Source organism: Apteryx mantelli, chromosome 1 (genome assembly GCF_036417845.1).
Source record: "Apteryx mantelli isolate bAptMan1 chromosome 1, bAptMan1.hap1, whole genome shotgun sequence".
Lineage (NCBI taxonomy): Eukaryota > Metazoa > Chordata > Aves > Apterygiformes > Apterygidae > Apteryx > Apteryx mantelli.
In genome coordinates this window covers 104250840-104267172 of record NC_089978.1, presented here as the reverse complement: position 1 = coordinate 104267172, position 16333 = coordinate 104250840, and the positions used below count along the sequence as shown (strand labels likewise).

General features: G+C 38.7%; 1 protein-coding gene across 1 annotated transcript in view; it reads left to right on the top strand.

Moving 5' to 3' along the window:
• Positions 1-90: 90 nt before the first annotated feature.
• The window catches only part of ITSN1 (intersectin 1), a 138159-nt gene continuing 121916 nt past the window's right edge, over positions 91-16333 (top strand). The window contains exon 1 of the mRNA XM_067298961.1: positions 91-231. The gene's annotated coding sequence lies outside the window, so the exon portion shown is untranslated. The remainder of the gene's footprint in view (positions 232-16333) is intronic.

Genomic DNA, 16333 nt, shown 5'->3' with positions numbered 1-16333 from the left:
GGCAGGCAAGCCGCCTCGCGTCAGTACGGCGGCTGTAAGGGCGAGCGCGAGCCAGGGCTCCTCCCCCTCCCCCCGCCCCCCCTTCGCCCGCCCGCCAGACGGTGGCTGAGGAGGCAGCGGGAGGGGATGGTGCGTCTGGCGGAGGCGGTGGCGGACGCCGCTCCGGCTCCTCCATCCCCCCCGCCATCGCCATGGGTGTGAGCAGGGCCCCCCGGCCCGCGCAGATATGAGGTACGGCTCGGCGGCGGGAGCGGACGAGGAGGGGGTGGGGGCAGGCACCCCCCTGGGAGGGGCGACCGTTCACCACGGGCCAACGGCTGCCGGCGCGCGCCCGGCCCCGCGGCGCCTCTGCCCCCCCCCCCCCCCCGCCCGGTACCGGCGGGCGCGCGGCGGGCGTGTGCCGGGGCCCGGCCCCGGTGACAGGCGCTGGCTGCCCGGCACGGAGCGAGGCGCCCCGCGTCTCTTGCTGCCCTTCTCCCCTGCGGCCGCGGCCGCCGCCGGTGTGGGCGGCCGAGGGGCGCGGGGCCGTGAGGCGGGCGCTCGCGGGGTGCGCCCCCCGTGCGGGTCCGGCCCTGGCCCCGGCGGGCGGTGTGCGCGCCCCGGCTGCCGCGCGCCGGCGCGGGCACTGCTGCTTGCCTTGCTCGGACTCGCCTTTTTTAGTTGTTATTATTACTGTTTTTTATTTATGCCTCGCCGGGCGGGTTTCGTGGGTGCCGTTCTGGCAGCTGCGGTTTTGTGGGTAGAGAAAAGCGGGGCAATGCGGCAGGGGGAGCGCCCCGGCTCGTGTGCACTGGCCCGGTGATAGCACGGCCCTCGCCGTCACAAGGCAGCCATCCCTCCCGGAGGGAGCTGTGCCCCGGCCGCCTGTGTCCTCCGGGGGACCTCGGCCGTGGGCTGGAAGGGATGGCTTGTGCGGCTGCGGTAGCGGGTTTCCCTTTACCTCGTTAAATAACGATTATTCCTGCTGCCTCCGTCCTCTTTGCTCCCTGCTCCCTCGACACATACAGTCCGCCCTGGTGCGAAGGGAAGGAGGAATGCCATCCCTTATGGCTTGAAAAGGACACACCACCAATTGAACAAGGGAATGTTGTTAAGGCTTCAGGAAAAGGAAACCGGTACATGGTCGTTTTCTTGTCCCTTCATTTCTGTTTGCCTTGGATTAGCAGACAACTTTATAGATAATATTTCCTAGAGGCATCTTTTGTTCTGATTCAGCTGCTCCTCTATACTGAAAGAAATGCTGTTTCTGCTTTTAGGAAACATTATTTCCTGTGAACTCTGCCTTTCAGTGGGGTGTGGATATCGTGATAGGGAAAACGCTTCCATAGATTGTTAGAGAGTATTGTTTAGTAAATACATCTTGGTAGCAAAATAACTAGCATTCCAGATGTGATAGTGTGGTACTCATTAAAGCAAGAATCAGTCTGTTTTCTGGTGCCACTTTCCCTCCTCCTCCGCTATTTGTAAAGTATACTTTTTGTTTAGAACTTGTACTGCAACATATATTTAAGGTAGTGGCTGCATATTTTAACAGAATATTTGAAGTAAACATATGAGTGCATGCATTCTTTACCCAAATCAAAAAGCTAAGCTGTGTATTTAGGTACTGATGACTCTGGAAAGTGTTAGATTTTGCAATGTTATTCCACACTCAGTCTTAAACAACCTTTCTTTATTTTGCCTTTTTTTTTTTCCTTCCTCATTACCAATAACTTCCTTTGAATATGTCCTGGTGAAGTTTTTACACAGTATAGTTTTTAACATACCAATGAATTGAGTAATCAATTCTTCTTTCCATTTTAAAATCCTCACACTGCATCTTCAAAGTCCTGGTAAGGGACTGAGGTATGGAAGGAGGAGTCTTATATGTCAGCTGTATTCAGAATTGCAAGTACAGAAGTGAAGGCTGTATTTGCTTGTGGATGATGATGAGGTGTACTGATTGCATATAGAAATACAGGTAAAACAGTTGCATTACTTTTGTTAACTTATATTTTAAGATGTGCTGTCATGTAGGTTTAGGCATGCATGTAAGTCAAAGCAGCTCTGGCCCTTTTAGCTTGTGTGTTTAGTACTTGTATGCTGTCACTGATTTTGGCAGCTTTACAGGGGTCATGTTTCGTACAGATGAACTGTTTCTGAACAGTTTCTCCAGTGTGTTAGGCTCGAACTCCATTTAAGCTGGGCAGGCCATGCTTTCCACTTGCTGCTTCAGAAACCGCATTTAATTCTTTCAGTTCTAATGTTCCGTCTATAATATCCCACTGTTTTTAATTCCAGATAAGATCCTTTTCAGAGTAGCTGTATTTCTTGAGAGTTCTCCTTTATGACCTGGTTCAGTGGAATAACTACTAAGATGTAGTAGAGTAAGAACTGGTATCTCAAAATAAACCGATGACCTGCTCTGCCTGTTCTGTCACTGCTGTTAGCTGTTTGGTGGAAAGTCTGCATACCCTTTCCTTAATATTTCTAATCAAGCAATTAGGTTATATTTGGATTCAAGAAAGATGTATCTAGCGGTTAAATCATTCTAAATGATGATGTTGAATAGCTTTTTCTGGTCTATCTTTATACTTTAATCACAAATTGTGATTTTAGTTTTCAGTAGGATAACGCTAGGGGAAATAGGAATACTAGAGTTCTGTTTGTAGAATAAAGAGAAAAATGAAAAAGTTGAGCAAAATGTCAGTAACAGCCTGAAGAAATCTGAGGAGATCATCATGGACAATTGTCAACTGTGAACATTGTTTATGCTGTCTTTAGTAATAGACAGAGTAGAATAAATCATAAGCACAAAGATTTGTTTGTTGTATGTGTTTCAGTTGGGGGTGTCTCACTGGTTGACCTAGTTGGAACTAAAGAGATGAGAAAATTTTTACCATAAAACATAGTTGCTTTTGACACTGTTGTCTGCTAAAAACTTTGAATGCTTATTGCATTTGATAACTTGAAAAGGTCCCTACACAGTAAGCTGTTTTTCTTTTTCCTTGCACAGTGTGACATTGGGTGGTATGGTAGACAATTAGAAGTCTGGGCTAATGCGAGTGATATATTACTTGTATACTTAAAACTTGGGTATGAAGTGCCAAAACTTCTGTATGATATGTGCCAAAAGTAGTTACCTTCCCTTTAAAAGTACACTTTCTAAAATAAAAAAGGAATACAAGATTCCACTGATTTTTGGGTGACACTTATTACTCTAGCTATGTCAAAATGCTTGATATTTTAATTATAGATTGCATATTCATAATTGAATTTGCCACTCAAAATCCTTCATACAACAAAACAAGAAACTACATAGTTTTGGAGTGTGCATGTAGATGGCTAGTTAATCAGCTCTCTAGATAGCTATGTGTGTGGAAGGGGTAGAGGTGGTCAGGTTTTTAATAAAAGTATGCACTGTATATATAGGAGAGATTAGTTATGCGTGATTGTTAATCACTGATCTTAAAGACTCTTCAATTCAAATGGGAATTTGCCTACCTAGCTCAGTGTGTCAGAGGAATAACTTCTTGGCCGGAACAGAAAATGACTGGACATGAAATAATTTTCTGTGGGAAGAGTGAAGAGGGTTATCCTATGTCTTTCTCTAAAATAAAGGTTTATTTTTCTGTTACTTCTGATATGTTTTTATGCTTTCTAGCTGCCTCACTGTGGGAAAAATTCTGCTCTTGAATCTCTGCAGCAGTTTTCTTAACTTGGGTAGTTTTTGTCTTTACTACCTGCCTTGAACATGATAGGTAACCTGCTCTGTAGATCTGAGAGCTCGCATATATGAAGGGGAAAAATCTCCACTCTGAAAACCTATTTAGAAGCCATTGTGAACCCCCTTTCAAGGGGAACTCTTCACTGAAGAGCAGCATCTCCTTGTGGGATGTTTAATGTGGGATTTGAAAATTTTGAGAGATCCTTGTAACTGTTCTAAGCAGTCTGTCTTGTATTTTTTTTATTATTATTAGGGGTTGCTTAATAATGTTAGCAGAGTAATAATAATGATTGTCTTCCTGGTATAAAAAAGCACAAGAATGAGAAGAGTTTTTTAATTAAAGATCTGCCATGAGCTCCCTGTGTGACCTTGGCAGCGTCACTCAATTTTACTGAATGACTCTAAAAAGGGCATGATTCTTCTCAGTCTCCAGAGGTCTCTTCCAACCTCAACCATTCTGTGATTCTGTGATTCTGTGATTCTTGGATGTTGTGTGCAGTTTAGAGTGTCCTAACAACATTATGACTAGATGATAAAACAAAAATAAGTGAGTAATTTTTGCATTTTTATGACATTCTCTTCATTGTGATCAATAAAAATGCAGAAAAACTAAATGAAATGGTGCATATTCAGTTTGGTTTTCTCTTCTGAAATTTATTAAGCATGCTTATATTTAATATTTTTCTTTTTCATGTATTGTTTCTAAAATAATTGAATTAATTAGTATTAGTGTCATTTTAGTGGTTGTCTTCCCTTTTCTCTGTAAAGTCAACTTGTTATCAGACAAGTGCGCATTAAATGCATGTTTAGAATTTTGAAATGAACATGTTACTAATGGCCTAAAACTTAAATCCCTGATATATATTTCTCTTTTGCAATAGTTCCCAATCCCACCCCACTTCCCTTTGTGGTTGTGTGTGTCCACAGGAAATTCATGTTTACCACAGTTTTGACAGTTGAAGTCAAAATACTATTGAGTTACATGAGTAGGGTTCTGTGTGATGGCTATACTTGAAAATCATGGATTTGAAAGTATGTTACCTCATGGTTCTCAGTACTAATATTTTATGTCAAGCAAGCTCTGATAATACTATTAAAATAACTTTATCAAAGACCTACTGAGTCAGAAGTCAAGGTTTCCATTTGTATTTTGATGTCTAGCTGCTTCTAATTTTCATGGGGATTCATTACCTAAACATCTTTTTTATTCCCAAAGATCACTAGTTTACTGTAAACGGCTGGACAGTAGTTAATCTTTGCATCATCTCAAGGTACAGTTTTATGGGCTCCATATCAATGTACAATTTGAAGGTAATAGTTATTAATATTTCTTAAAAATACACAGAACACCTGAGTTTAAATCTGGGGCTCCTCAAAGAATATTTATGGAGAGCCACCTAAAATGGTAAGGTCTTCACCGGAGTGAACTCCTTTGTAGCACAGTGTCTTCTATGCTTTCATACATAACTGTAAGTAATATTGCAACAATTAATTGTACCTGTAAAATCATTCATGAGTTACACCCACATTTCTTAAAGAGAGAAGCAGGCAATTTCTGCATCAGTGTTTTGGTTGGTGTTATATTTTGTATATGTTTTTACTGAGCAGTATGCTAGGGATAACTAAATCACCTTCATTTTATTAACCACCCACAGATATCTTGAATTTTTAAGACTTTCAGGACTAAAATAATCTGCTTTAAATTTAAAGCTGTATATTAGAAGGCTTACTGAAGGTACTGAGTGACAACTAATGCAGAGCACAGATTTCTCTTTTTTCAAATCTGGCAGCAGGAATTTCTGTACTGATAACTTTATTAGGGTTTGAAGACCACCACTGTATTAGCTTCCCAGCAGGCAGCTGTCATCTACTTTGCCCTTGCTCTGTGATCAGTGATCTGTAGAACTACATTAAGATTTTGAGTTAAAGACTGTATGCTAACTTTTGAATAAGATAGTAATTGTTTTAAGCAATCAGTTACAGTTTTGCAACATTTTAAAAAGTAATTAGTTTGTCAATAAATGTAACAGATGTGCAAATCAAATTGTTGCATTTTTTTCTGTAATTCTGCAGGCCAGCTAAGAACCGATCATATCTATGTTGGAGTTGCATTGGATAAGTAAGAACTCATACTCATTTTTGATAGGATTTTAAGTCTCTCAGTGTGAGTATCCAAAAACAGTATATAAGAAAACTATTAAAATGATGTCTAGCTGTGTGCTTAAGAAAGCAACCACACATCTCAAAACAAAAAAAATGTTTCTATTGTCAGTACATCATAGTTCTTTAATGTGCATTTTGCCAAATATACATCTACCTTTTTGTTAGGTGCCCTACCAGTTGAACTGTAAAGGAGAAATCAAATACTGAATACTGGGAAGCTAATCCTGTGTGTCTGTTCAGAATAGAACAGTCTTGGGTGCTCATTTAGCTGGAGAAGCTGTGCAAAGTCAGCTGCATATATAACTTTCAAAGGTCAAAGCCAGTTTATGCAGGGACACTCACAGACACTTATCAATGATGCCTATTTTCATATTATATTAAAACTGAATCCCTATAGCTATGTTTTGGAAACTTAGTGCTTTTATATTAAGTGTTCATATAACTGATCTGAAGACTCTGAAGATACAATCAAGTTAAGTTTGTATTTTGGGGGGTTACCATTTCTATATTAAAAAGAAGCCTTTTATTGTAAGTAACTGTAAAAATAAATTTTTCATGTACTCCGTTGTGGCTATATATTATGATTTGAGGTTCACAAGCACAACAATATGGACTGTCCAGTAACCTGATTGTAAGGTACCATTTTAATATATTTAAAAATATATTTTTTAACAGGTCATGGCAGGACCAGTGAAAATTTACATTTTTTTTCTTTTTGGCCAATCCTGCAGTGAAAGAAGATAAAGACTGAGAAGATCTGTTCAGCTGCCCAGTTCTAGTTATGTTACACTATGTTTAGACATTAGCTTCACATTGTTAATCCCTGATCCTGCAAGCTGTTCTGTATGAACGTGTGCTTGCAGCCATACAAAGCTGACCATTGATGAGGATCTGTCACAGTACATAGATGCACATGTGAAGAGTTCCTTGCAGGCAAGGCCTTCAGCCCTCTACAGGTTCTGTACAATTTTCTGTGTTTATGGTGAGGAGGTTTAGACAGAAATTCAGTTGCCTGCTTTTGTTTTGAGGAAGGAACTTCAGTAGGATCCACTGGAGAAATTTGCCCCCCTCTCCATTTCATGTTTCTAACACTGCTACTCTCTGCAGGAAAGAGGCTCTTAAAATTGCTCATACTGCATGCCTGAATTTTTTCTAGTCTTAGTTTTTTCTTTTAATTTTTTCACACGTTGGCAGATTTCTAGGTCTGACGAACTTTCAGGTGTATTCTTGCACCTGTAAGTTAAATGGGGATTTATAAGGTACTGTAATTTTGGATGAAGAGTTGCAAAGAGTAAATTCTGAAAAATGGTATTTTTCAGCTAAACTATAGTTCTCTATAATAAAAGTACATGTTTTATTTTCACAGAGCAGTTCATATACATATAGGAGGTGACTGTATATTGTAGGATTGTAGCAAGTTTTTTGTGGACTAAAGAAGAGCAACAGTATGATTTAAGTAGAAAAGAGGTAAGCTGACATCCAGTTTGGTTTTCACTGTGGAGGTTCGATTAACTTCAATAAGTCCTCAGAGTATTTTGAGGAAGTAAGATTCTTTCTTCCTTACAGAGAACGATCATGAACTAAAACTGCCAGCTTCAGAGTTGTATTTTGTAATAAAATGCCAGTAATCTAATCTTGTATCAAAACCAAAGGGGATGGTGCAATAGTTTTATTTCTGGGAATAGAAATAATGGCTTTTTTTGAATCACATGTGAATCCCAGTTGGACGAACTTCATTCTCTGTTTTTTTCTGAGGTGGACAGATAGACTTCTGTGGTACTTGGGTGTGTGTTTTTTGTTTTTTGTTTTTTCTTATTATTTGTATGGGCATCCAGCATAATTGGCTTTTTAAATAGCAGTTCTCTAACCTGGTCCTTTAGTGCATCTACTGCCAATGCTACTGCAATGATTGCTTTTCTAACTTAGTGCTTTCACCAGTCAACATTGTTTTTTACCTGTTCTTTTTTCTTTTTCATCTGTATTTCTTTACTTTTATTGTCCCATGTATCTTGGTATTATCTGAAGGCTGACAGGTGTCCTTTCCCATCTAAGCTTTGTACTTTTTGAAGCATTTTTATATGCTTTCCCTCACACTTGGCAGCAGTTTCCTCCTGTGGAGATCCTCCTTCAGTGCCTAATATATGTTATGTACTTTTCTGGCACCAGTATGCCTTCTTGTTTTGCCCCTCAGGATTCTGTCCATGCATTGCTTCTTAGCTTAGATCTGTTTCTTTATTTTTGTGTAGAAGAAGAAGAAGGTCCCATATAATGACTGACTTTCTTAGATACTACTTAAAATGCAAAGATCTTACCTTGTTAGGTACTTTTAACGTATTCAGGAAAGAAAAGGCTGCAGTTCTTTAATTTCTCTTTTGAAACCTTATAGGGCAACTGGTTGATCTTTTAAATGTACTTTTTGATGAAATTAAAGAAAATTAAATAGCATACTCTGAAATTTCTCCCAGATCTTCTGTTGATGTCCATAAGAGCCAATCTGAACGAGGAAAGATTGTGTGAAGTAAACTACTGGAAATAGATTGTAGAGCTATCTGAAATACTTTTAAAATATTCTCATGGAGAAGCATTCCACTTTAATACCTCTGTTCTTCAACGTGTGTGTTTGAATTGCAAAACAGGTAGCATAATTAAAAACAAAGAGAAGAAGGAAGGGTTTTTTTGTTGTCATGAAGTAGTGTGGAAATAAGTTGTGCAGGTATTCAAGCAAATACTACATTTAGAAAAAAGACATGTAACAAGCCCCCCCCACACACACACTTCTTTTCCAATTGTTCTGTATAGTTGTTTCTTCTTTTTCCATTTCTAGTTTGTAAAACTTAGATTCAGAAAACAGTCCAAAACATAACAGTGTTAAGATATATTTTCACATGGCAAGGCTGTCTAAAAAATTGATGGCCAGAGATCATGGATTTTGGAGATGTTTAATGACAGTTTGAAAGCATCCATTATCCTACTTAGATACTTCTGCATGTTCTGTTTGTCCTTACTTACTGTACTTAAAACCAAAGTGAGTATAGTATTATGCTTATAAAAGAACAAACAGCAACCTAGTATGACACATAATACACTGATTTTGAGAAATATGTTAGAAGCAAAGTGTGCCTGATAGTGTTTTGCTGGCGAATGGTATAGCTTCAAGAAGGTGTTGGCAACCTGAAGGATAACATGGGCAAGGGAAGAAGACAAATGCAATTTCATTTTTTTTATGTGGTGCAGTACTTAGCTAGATGTAATGTTGGAATTATTGGTAAGCTTTGACTATGAGGTCAAGCCTCCTCATGATGAGGAGTCAGTGGCTTAGTTTGCGTTTGTGTCTTAGTGTTGAAAACCCCTATTTGCTAAGATCCCTTCATATGCCACTAGTGGTACTAAGTGAGTGATCTAGGAATTCCACAGGAGACGTCTTCAGTTGACACAGAACTCAAATAGTTGGTTCAAAGTGGTACTACCTTCTGTTCTTTCCACTGTAATTGGTTAGTTTGTAAGCTAGTAATTGAGAAATAAAAATTTCAGCCTCTTTATAAAACACTGGTACACCTTATCAATGCCTGATGGCTAGGCATTTGAGATGAGGGAGTGTTAGGGAGCGACTCTTCCATCTACGCTCTTTGGACTCTTCTCAATAATCTGTCTCCAGCCTCCCTTGTGTGTTCTATTTTCCAAAAATAATAGTTTTTTTAAAATATTTTTTCCTGTCCTTTTTATCTGAATATTCTTCATGATGAAAGCATCAGAATCTTTTATTTTTTGCAATTGCTTCACATTTGTGCACTTCGGATATGCTGTCTGGGAGTCTTCAGCAATCCAGTTGTTCTTCCTGGCTGGCTAATGCTGTTGCTTGCTGAGATCTTGTGCTGACTCCTTCCTAGCCACTCTGATTCATGTCTGTAAAGAATGCTTAGAGTCCAGCATAAAATAAATGTCAGTATTTACATCTAGCTGAGTTGAAGTTCGTGCTTTTATCATCTCTGAAACAGGCCTGCTGATATGAATTGGCCAGGGATGTTATCCATGCTCAGACCTGACTTACAACCACAGTTCTTATCAGAATAATCTGAATGGAGTTGAGGCTTGTGTAGCAGTTTCACTTTAGCAGTGTTATGCTTTTTTGATTAGTCAGTCATCCTTTTTGCACAATCAGAAACTAGGGATGAACCTTAAATCATCTGGCTCTGCAAAATAATTGGAATCCACTCTTCTGAAACAGAAATATGAAATACTCTAGGCTCAGTGCTGACTTTAGCACGTCAAATACAGCAAAGAATTGATTCCTTAAATGTGTCCCAAAGGTACATTTGGTGCTACTATTTAAACTTGACATTTAAATCTGACAGGATTGCTTAGAAGTTATGCTGTCCATAGATGAGGCAAGCAAAATAAGGCTTTTTTGTAGGGAGGGGAAAAAAAAGGGTCTTTCTGAGTAAAGTGCTCTTACATGACTCCAGACTGCTGACAAACACTATTATATGACTTTTTTAAAAATAGATCAATTATTTGTATTAAATAGTTTGGTGAGTATAACCCAATGAGTTTAAACTGCTTTTATTTCAAAGCAAATTACAAATGAAAACATGAGTACTTATGTAACAACCCCAAAGTATCCCTAAGTAAAGCTGTCTTCTAAATAAATAAAATATGCCTGCATGAACTTATTTGACGTGTTCTACAAACTTACATAACAGCTTGATACTTTGGTGCCCCTACCTATTCTTGCTTTCCCTGCCTTGCTTTCCCTGCCTAAGTTTTATTTTATTCTCTTTGTAATACCTAAGACTTTTTGAGGGATATTAATGGGGAAGATCCTGGTGAAGACTGTGGACTCATTAGTGGTATCATTTGTATGGGCAGTTAAATGGGATTTAATAGCTAATTCTTCATTAGAAACTTGTAGTCCAGAACAAAGTCATAGTCTTTCACATACTGTATGAATAGGAAAGAAATAAAGAAATTTTAGGTTAATAAAAGCCTGTGTCTGTGTGTGTACAGGATATCTGACTAACATTCTTAGTATCAGATAGTCTTCGTGTCCTCAGATGGACCCCAGATAAGAACTGCTAGTGTTGTGGGAGAACAATAGAAAAGCTGGAACATGTCTGATGAAACCTTTCTTTAAAAAAAAAAAAAAAAAAAAGGCAGATGAAGACAAGCCTTTTCCACATGAACATCATCTGATGCTAGTGTCTAACACTTCATTTAAAGACAGTCTTTATACAGCAGTAACCAAATTTAATGTGGTGTGGTATATTTGAGTCTTTATGCATCACCGTTTGTTTCTGCTGTTGCTTGTTTCTTTGTCACACTGCAGCAGAAATACTTAGGTTGCAGCATTAGAATTCAGAATTTCATGGCCAGGTAAGAAACTGGGAAGATCTGGGCTGGTTTTACTCTGCTGCTTGTGTCATGATGCAGGCTTTGGATTTCTTATTGAGGAAGGAGGAGAAGTGTAGGACTAAAAAGAGTAGAAATACGTAGAATTGTGTTTTTTCTTAGCCTTACCATGTACTGGGAGGTTAGGATAAGAGAAATGGAGCTTTGACCCTTCAGTGGTCTATACTAGTGCCTCTTACTAGTTGTTGGTTTGAGGAATTGAACGTGATCCAGAGATGACATTAGCTGAAATCTCAGCAGCTGTGACTGTAGTTTTTTCAGCTGGTAGTTGTTTCTGCATAGTTGGTAGGCCCCTTTGATAGTTGAATAATAAATCTTCTGCCTATTTTTTTTATTTTGCTTTTTGTTTTGTTTTTCTTTTTTCCATGGGATTTTCAGGACTTTGTATAAGTAAGAGGGAGGGTTCTTCCCCCTCCCTAACTGGAGGTAGTTTTGGTAGGTGATAAGATTTCTGTGACCAGAAATCACATGAAGTTGGAGAAATCATTTTGCCTTTTTCTGCTATGCATGCTTCAAACAGGAAAACCATAGCTCCAAGGAAAATGGGATTCCCTGCCAAAGTTGCTTAATTCCTAGAGTTTCTGGAATTTAATTGTTATGGCAGTGCCAAGTTCCTGGATTTCCTGGATTACCTTTATCTGATCCTGAATTCAACCACTTGGGGTTTGTTAGGAAAAGTAACCTACAGGCTAGTTGGGGCAGGGAAACAATTGCATTAAAATAGCTTTCCTGAGTGTACCTAGGGTTGCTGACTTAGTAATCTTTGAAACTAAAATAGGGCATTCTGATTAGGAAGTGCAAAACAGTGCACAGAACTTAGGACTAGTCCTTAGTCCTCTTACTGAAAACAAACAAAAAACCCTACAAGCATTATGAATCCAGAATGCTGACATAGCTAAACTTTTTGTGTTGAAATGAAACCTAGGAAGCCTGCATATTGAAATTCTTGTGAAACTTGACTTCCTTCTCTGTGGAGGTTTACTGTGCTTTATTATCCTTTCCCAGGTTCAGAAAACATATATATTTAATTGAATCCTCCAGAGAGAACAATGCATGTGATTACTCTCCACTCGTGGTACTTTATAGCTAGAGTGATTTTAAAAAAGATGGAAAATATAAGAAAGCAGGTGGCAGAAGGCTACAAATAATGGAGATAGACCAGTCTGCAGGTTTCCAAACTTAGTTTGCTTTGATTATCATTTTTAAAGGTGGCAGCAGCAGTCATTTCTAGGTCTGTACCAGGCCATCCACAAGGGGAAGCTCTTGGCTTTTCTGGCAACCCTCAGGTATCATTCTGAAGTAGCTTAGATGTTTATGACAAGCCATGCTTTATAGTTGGAGAAAAGAGGTGGAGAAACACTAGGCTAAAGTAACTACACTGGAGGAAAAATGGGAGCCTGTCTTAACTAAGATATTTTAAATGTTTACCTGTTGAGTTCAGTTGTTATCCCTGTACTATATTATGAAACAAGATTAAAATAGTCCACCAATATCTCCATCTTGTATTAGGTTGGCTTCGTCTCTCATTAAAGGTTAAAGACTTTATTCTGTGAAGACTGAAATAGAAGCAAAACTTCATTGCAATAAATGGAAAAGAGAGAGAGATTACCTAGTTAGTTGGCTTCCACCTTTCTTTTGATTTGTAGACTGCTAAAAGTCTTCTATGGGGGTTGCATACTTGGGACAACATGTATAAACCTAATACTAGGCTTGATTTTTCTTAATTATTTTTGCAAGGTACCTAAAGTTTCCTTTGTCTTTTATACAAGCTAAGGGAACGCATTCTGCATTATTCTGATGGTCTCTGATTCTAAATGTGCTGAGAAAATTGCTATAGCTGATGTGCTTGTAGGCAAAAAGTAGAGTGGTTGCACCTTATTACAGATATGTACCTCAGAAGGCATATAGCGGGAACAGTTACATCTTAACACAGATGATCAAATTACTGCCTTATTCTGAGAGCTTAAAAAATAAATTACATCCATGGGCAGCTACCATTGTGGAGTTGACATGTGTTTACGTGAAAGTGCCTATTTCTAGATCTCCAGAAGACTCCTTCATAGACTCTATAAGTGACATGGAAGTATTAGTAAAATGGATCTGTTGGTGAGGTGGTGTTAGAGTAACCAGTGTGAAAGAAGTCTCACAGAAGTACTATTCCAGAGGAGGGGCTTCTTGAGTGATATATCTGTCCTTGCTAAGTAATAGAAGCTTGCATTCCTAGGATCTGTGTTTTTGTATGTTCACCTATTCCTTAGTATCTGACTTATTTTAAATTGCCTTAGTTTTGTAATGACCTCAGAATTGCACTGTATCTTGAATTGCAGAGGCTAACATACTTTTCTCTTCCCACTAGGAACAGGCTAAATGTGTTGGGAAAGTACTTGGCAGTTGTATTCAGTTCATTCTGTTTGAAAAATATCTCAGCAGCTGGTTGCTATAGAATCGTTATATCTCTTCCAGATTTTAATGTTTAGTGGGTTGGATACAGTGGGGAGGTTATTGGCAAGGTAATTGAAAAATGTGTTAGGTTCTTTCTCTCTTGGGGTGGTGCTGGCTTACTGCCTCTTTGTAGGACTTCTTTATTACTGTTTTTCAATGGCTTGCATGCGCAGTGCTGTTGATGGATGCTGTGACCTTTGGCATTGTGTTTCGGGTTACTCATATTTTTGGCCAGGCTGTAGCATTTTAATGTTATGGCTCATCTTGTCTTACATCTTTGTATATCAGTTCAACTGGTATGCCAGTCTAGAGATACGCGTTTCAAAAATAAGGTTGAACTGAGTTTCCGTTATAAGTCTGCAACACTTAACTTTGTACTAAAACCAGTAACAAAATAATATCTGTTTTGTAAATGTTAGATATCACTTGGAACAACTATGGTTCTCCCCAAGTTGATTTTTTTGCGTAGTGCTCAGTTCACAAATGATTCAGGCATATTGATGGGGCTTGATAATCTGGAAAGGTTGTCTTCCAAGGCAGACCAAATCTTCTGTCACGGAGAGAATATTTTCCCAGGTCCAATTAAATTGCCAATACATAGTCATCTAGAGGATCAAATCTTAAGGATTTGTATATGTAATCAAAGCTATTTTTATTTTTCAGAAATAAATCAGCCTGAAGCATAGGTTATTGGCAGGATAGTCCATGCACTTTGTCTTTATCCCTTCAGTATTTCTTGAGAATGGCCTTCTCTCTAGGCTTGAGAAGTCTCTCAGAAGCAGCTTTCACGTGTACTGGTCTAATGTCTGTGTATTGCTTGCATGTTCAGGCAGGTATATGTTTAGTTCTTTGTCTTGACATCCTACATGTTTTAGTTTAGAAACAGTCCAAGAGGTTTCCTGACTGTCAGTAATAAAATGAAATACCCAGAAAGAGCTGTGGAGGACTACCCAAACTTCAAAGTAGGTTGATATAAGGGAACAGTTGAGTACAACAGGAAACCTGCTTATTTCTCTGTTTGCATAGCCTGATGTTGGATACAGCTGTCATTTCTAGCTTTAGCTCTTGACACACCAATCGGAGTTTCAGGCAAGTTTGTCTCTCTCTTCCACTGCTGTTGCTACACAGTAGGCTTCTTCTTAGTATTTCCCAACAAGTAAATAATACACATTGTCCTGAGGTATTACATTTTCTTCTTAGTCTAATATGTTGCATTGTTACCCAGATCCTTTGCCTCCATTTCAACTTGATTCTCCACTTGGTACCTTCAGGTCTCTGAGGATTTTAACACTCTGTGCTTTGACAGTGTACTGGCTGCTGGCAATCAGATTTCTTGAGGCCTTTGTTAGGATTTCATTTCTGGGCTGTTAAACCAACAGGAACTTTTCAGAAGGCTAAAGTAAAGATCGCAGAGTTGGAAGCTGCTGATTTTTCTACAGGGCCTAATTCAAAATTCTGTTTCTCTTTTGTTCATATCTTGAATGAACTAGAGGCACCTTTTTTTGTCTCCAAGTATTCCAAATCTCAGCTGTACAGGCAAAGATTAAATGAACCACAGAGAAATGTATATCTGGGATACTTGTAGTATTCTCTCAGTTGCCATCATGTGTTTAGAATTTAAGAACATGTAGTCAAAATACTTAGTGAGATTTTTCAGCAGCTCTTAAAGTAAGAACATAACTGCTGCCATATAGTAGAACTCCTGAAGCTCAATACAGTTGTCACTGACATCGTTCATTGGAGAATTTAAAAAAAAAAAAAGTGCACGTAAATGGCCTATTCAGTCTGGGATGTCAGTGACACATCTCTTGGCAATGCTTGCTGACAGGCTTTATTGGGGATTACTTGCTGCTTTTCTCTTTTTTTTTAAGCACATACACTGTTTTTTATTCCTGCATAATTTGGATTTTCCTGCGTAAGAGTTGCGCTAGAACAGCTGTACTTTTAAAGGGTACTTTAGTACTTAGTATTCTGAAACTGTTAACAGCTGTATTTAAGCAGATGAGAACTGAAACATGTTCATGTAATTTTTTTTTTCTCTGTAGGTACTTTCTTGCTCCTTTATGTGAGAAAGTAAATTTGATTTGACTTACATATGTGATTTATGCAAGTGCTACTTTGGAAACCTGTGTGTCTTGATGTGCTAAAAGTGATAGAAAATAGTACTGTAGCTTTAGGAAAATTACTTATTGTCACTAGTATTTTTTGTCCCACATCTATTATAATTTACTGCTTCATGGGACCTGTTACGACTGTTCACAGCTTTGAAATTGAACATATCTAATAGAAAATACCATATGTCATACTTGGCATATTTCATGCCTCCACTGGTTAAATACCACTCAGATTCTTGATTAGGCATGTGTGCATTGTTCTGATGTCAAATGGTTGTTAAGTATTATTACCTTTCTTCCCAAAGGGGACAAGTTAATTTTGAGGCAAAAGTTCATGTTCTGCCCTCTGCAAGCAGTCAGCTCTTCTTTCCAGTAAGTTCATTTTTGCCTTTTGCTTTTCAGTAAATGCCATGTGTGTGTTTCAGGAGAGTTAAAAACTAAATTGTTGAGTTTTTGAGATCCAAGGCTCTTTCATGTGAGGGAGGTGGGTTTTTTTTGTTGT